Source organism: Rhipicephalus microplus, unplaced genomic scaffold (assembly GCF_043290135.1).
Source record: "Rhipicephalus microplus isolate Deutch F79 unplaced genomic scaffold, USDA_Rmic scaffold_135, whole genome shotgun sequence".
In the NCBI taxonomy this organism is placed as follows: domain Eukaryota; kingdom Metazoa; phylum Arthropoda; class Arachnida; order Ixodida; family Ixodidae; genus Rhipicephalus; species Rhipicephalus microplus.
This window is the reverse complement of record NW_027464707.1, coordinates 70,001-74,702: the sequence shown is the minus strand read 5'-3', so window position 1 is coordinate 74,702 and position 4,702 is coordinate 70,001. Positions and strand designations below refer to the sequence as shown.

Genomic DNA, 4,702 nt, shown 5'->3' with positions numbered 1-4,702 from the left:
ACGATATCGGCGTCTTTCGACGTGCCCGCCGGCCACCGTCGCACGAGTACGGCAAACCTCGTCTGCCGGGGCGGGGTTTGCGACGCCGACGCAAAAGTGGGAACCGCCGCTCGGATGTTCGCCGTTTTTGGCAGAGTGAGTGCTGGCACTCCGGCGAAGCGAAAGAGCGTGAATGCGCCCACGAAAGTAGCGTATTTGGACGTGCTTGACGGCGACCGCCGCAGGAGTACGAAAAACCACGTCAGCCGGGGCGAGCGACCCACGGCGGTCTGGGTGCTTATCGCTGCTATTATAGGGGCACCCCGGCAGACGCAGAAAGAAAAAAAAAAATGGGGACATGGCGTGCGTCACCGTGCGGCTTCGCAGCGTTGCCGAAGTCGCCGAGCCCTTCGACTGAGCCGAACGGCGGACAGGGAACGTTGGTCGGCCGTTCTAACCTGTCGGTGCCACGCCGAGACGTCGTTAAGGAAAACCGCGTCGTGGGCCTCTACGACGCCGTCGAGTCGTTGTACGTTTGGTGTCCAGCGTGTCGGCGGCGAGTAGCGGACACGTCGTTCACGACTTCGGTCTTTCGCAGTCGACGCGAACTTGCGGAGAGTCGTGGTGCCTCACGTTTTCGGCAGAAACCGCGGCGGAATTTTCCCGTGCGTGCGCGCACGACCTCGGTGCTGTGCCGTCAGCGTAGTGTTGCACAAACTCGTGGCCTACCCAAGGTGCGGTACGTTTGCGGCCGTATCCTCGGTGGGAATTTCGTGAGTAGGGTCGCAAATTCTACGACCTCGGCGGGTTTGAGAGCGACGTAGACTTGTGGCACGCTCAACGTGCCACACGTTTCGGGGCACACCCGCGGTGAAATTTTCTCGAGTACGCTCGTATTAGTGCCCAAGGAGGTCTGGGTACTTATCGCTGCTATTATGTGGGGGTTCTCGTGAGCGGCGTACGCGAAAGCGACCGGGTGTCTGATATGCGGCGGGCTTCGGCCTCGTCAAGCGTGTCCTCGGGTCTGCTCCAGGGGAATCCACGGCAGTCGTCTGCAGCCTCATCCGCTTGATGCGTTAGGGGCTGGTTGTCGGACGGTGCCGTTTTACCACGATATCGAGGTGTGTTCCGTGTCGTCCTCGGGCGATTCAGATGCGAAAGCGCCGAAGACGCGGGCGTGACCCGTCGTCTGGCGGCTTTGCAGTCTCGGCTCCGTTGCTAGTTCCGGCCGGTCCACCGACAGTGCAGCGGGCTTGGGCAACCCGCACGGCGCGACCGAGTCGATGCAACGAAAAAGAGCGAGCATGAACGTGCTTCTTGCCGCACGGCTCCCACTCGTCTTTCGGGAAGGTTGTGCCGTAGCGAGCTCGAACGCCGTCATCTCGGAGTGCAAAATAAGCGTGTTGGGGCGCCTGAAGGTGGCCTCCGCCGCACACAGACTGCGTCCGGCCCGCCGAAGGCGAGGACGGACGCGCAGTCGAACGATTACCTGGTTGATCCTGCCAGTAATCATATGCTTGTCTCAAAGATTAAGCCATGCATGTCTAAGTACATGCCGAAATAAGGCGAAACCGCGAATGGCTCATTAAATCAGTTATGGTTCCTTAGATCGTTTCTTCCTACTTGGATAACTGTGGCAATTCTAGAGCTAATACATGCAGTGAGCCTGGAGCCCTTTGGGTAACGGGTGCTTTTATTAGACCAAGATCGATCGGGTTTCGGCCCGTATTGTGTGGTGACTCTGGATAACTTTGTGCTGATCGCATGGCCACGAGCCGGCGACGTTTCTTTCAAGTGTCTGCCTTATCAACTTTCGATGGTAGGTTACTTGCTTACCATGGTTGTTACGGGTAACAGAGAATCAGGGTTCGATTCCGGAGAGGGAGCCTGAGAAACGGCTACCACATCCAAGGAAGGCAGCAGGCGCGCAAATTACCCACTCCCGGCACGGGGAGGTAGTGACGAAAAATAACAATACGGGACTCTTTTGAGGCCCCGTAATTGAAATGAGTACACTCTAAATCCTTTAACGAGGATCAATTGGAGGGCAAGTCTGGTGCCAGCAGCCGCGGTAATTCCAGCTCCAATAGCGTATACTAAAGCTGCTGCGGTTAAAAAGCTCGTAGTTGGATCTCAGTTCCAGACGAGTAGTGCATCTACCCGATGCGACGGCTCGGACTGAACATCATGCCGGTTCTTTCTTGGTGCACTTCATTGTGTGCCTCGAGATGGCCGGTGCTTTTACTTTGAAAAAATTAGAGTGCTCAACGCAGGCGAGTCGCCTGAATAAACTTGCATGGAATAATAGAACAAGACCTCGTTTCTGTTCTGTTGGTTTTTGGAATACGAGGTAATGATTAAGAGGGACGGACGGGGGCATTCGTATTGCGGCGCTAGAGGTGAAATTCTTGGACCGTCGCAAGACGAACTACTGCGAAAGCATTTGCCAAGAATGTTTTCATTGATCAAGAACGAAAGTCAGAGGTTCGAAGGCGATCAGATACCGCCCTAGTTCTGACCATAAACGATGCCAACCAGCGATCCGCCTGAGTTACTCAAATGACTCGGCGGGCAGCTTCCGGGAAACCAAAGTATTTGGGTTCCGGGGGAAGTATGGTTGCAAAGCTGAAACTTAAAGGAATTGACGGAAGGGCACCACCAGGAGAGGAGCCTGCGGCTTAATTTGACTCAACACGGGAAAACTTACCCGGCCCGGACACTGGGAGGATTGACAGATTGAGAGCTCTTTCTTGATTCGGTGGATGGTGGTGCATGGCCGTTCTTAGTTGGTGGAGCGATTTGTCTGGTTAATTCCGATAACGAACGAGACTCTAGCCTATTAAATAGGTGCGGGGTTCCCAGCACCTTACAACCTTCTTAGAGGGACAAGCGGCTCCTAGCCGCACGAAACAGAGCAATAACAGGTCTGTGATGCCCTTAGATGTCCGGGGCCGCACGCGCGCTACACTGAAGGAAGCAGCGTGTCTTTATCCCTGTCTGAAAAGACTGGGTAACCCGTGGAACTTCTTTCGTGATTGGGATAGGGGCTTGCAATTGTTCCCCTTGAACGAGGAATTCCCAGTAAGCGCGAGTCATAAGCTCGCGTTGATTACGTCCCTGCCCTTTGTACACACCGCCCGTCGCTACTACCGATTGAATGATTTAGTGAGGTCTTCGGACCGATGTCCGGCGCGGCCTTTCGGTTGCGCCGGTCTGTTGGAAAGATGACCAAACTTGATCATTTAGAGGAAGTAAAAGTCGTAACAAGGTTTCCGTAGGTGAACCTGCGGAAGGATCATTAACGGATTGTGAAGGGTGAGCGCCTCAGCTGCGTCTGCGCCCGACACTTTCTGCCGCTGACCCCGTTTGGACGCGGGGTCGGCTTTTCCCCACGGGGCTGCCTGAATGTGGAGCGGCACCCCGTGACAAATTGTTGCGCCCAGCGGACGCCAACACCGCGACCTTGGACGGTCGGCCAGGTGGCGGACGCGGGTACAAACGGCGCAACGCACTCATAGGTCGGCTTTCGACCCGCCACAGCACCGTGGCTCGAAGCGCTCGAAATGCGCGACCCGACCGCTGCGGGACCGCCTAGTACTGTAAACAGGAGCGGCGGAGCGCGAACGGCGAGTCGTGGTTACGTCGGTAGAAGGCGAGGCTGCGCGTTCCCGAAACGCCAGCCGAGTGCCCTCCCGACCGTTCGAGCGTGCAAGAACGAGACCCGACAATCGCGCGGCGACTGCCAAGTACGAGAGGAACGGCACAAGCGTCGGCGGTCGGTCAAGGAACTGGCGATGTGACGGGTCCGCTGTGCACCAGTGCATACCGTCCCGCCGTCCGCGGCAAGCGCCTCCGCGTCCTCGGGTGACGGAGGCTGCCGGTCGGTTCTTGCAGGCGAGGGATCTCGCTGGCACCGGTTCGCGTTGACGCGCGGCCGGTCATGGCACGGCGATGCGACGGCCGAGGTGCGCAGTACTCGATGGAGGAACCGCACGCTCCGATGACCGTCCCGCCCTCCGCGGCGTATGCGTACCGACCGTAATGGTTGCAGCAGCGCCGGCCGGCTTTTGAATTCGCCACACGAAACACGGTGCGAGATCGCGGTTAGGGGAGCGTCGACGTTGCCAGGCGTTTTGCTTGCTGCCGAGGGAAAGGCGGCACGGCCACGTCGCGCTCGTCGCGATTAGCGGGTCTGCGCGCTTTGGGAAGGTGCCGCAACGACTTGCCGAAAGAGGAAGCACGGAAGAACGAGGGACTTGGACGTCCCGACAATTGAACGCACTTGCGGCCAGGCCCTTGCTGGCTTCGTTCTTCCGCCTCGAGTAGGCTCGTACGCGGCTCCGGCGCCGAAAGTGGTCCTTGGCACCGACTTCGGTGGACGTGGGAAGTGCCGCGCAAGTACGGCGCGCCTGGCTCCACCTGTTGGCTAAAGTAGGCAGCCGGATCGGCATTTTGGTGTGCGGTGGCAAACCGTGGATGCGAAAAAAGCTTGTGCGATTTCGTGGAACAAAAAGCGGGGGTCCCCCTTTTTATGCGGAGGAGACCGACCCGCCTGCCGTGGTGAACCGCGACGCCACGGTAAAAACGGGAGAGGCTTGTCGATGGGACCGTGCATCCCGCGCTCCACGGAGGCCGGGAGGCGGCCGCCCGAGGAAATGTGTAGCCGTCGAGGCCCGCATCTGCGTGCACTCTTATCCAAATGGGTGTACCGCAGGCATTTTCT

General features: G+C 58.1%; 1 non-coding gene across 1 annotated transcript; it reads left to right on the top strand.

The window, feature by feature from the left end:
- The first annotated feature begins 1,465 nt into the window (after window positions 1-1,465).
- Window positions 1,466-3,280, top strand: LOC142790951 (small subunit ribosomal RNA). The gene has a single exon (XR_012889887.1). It is a non-coding gene; the product is annotated as a small subunit ribosomal RNA (ribosomal RNA).
- The last annotated feature ends 1,422 nt before the right edge of the window (window positions 3,281-4,702 follow it).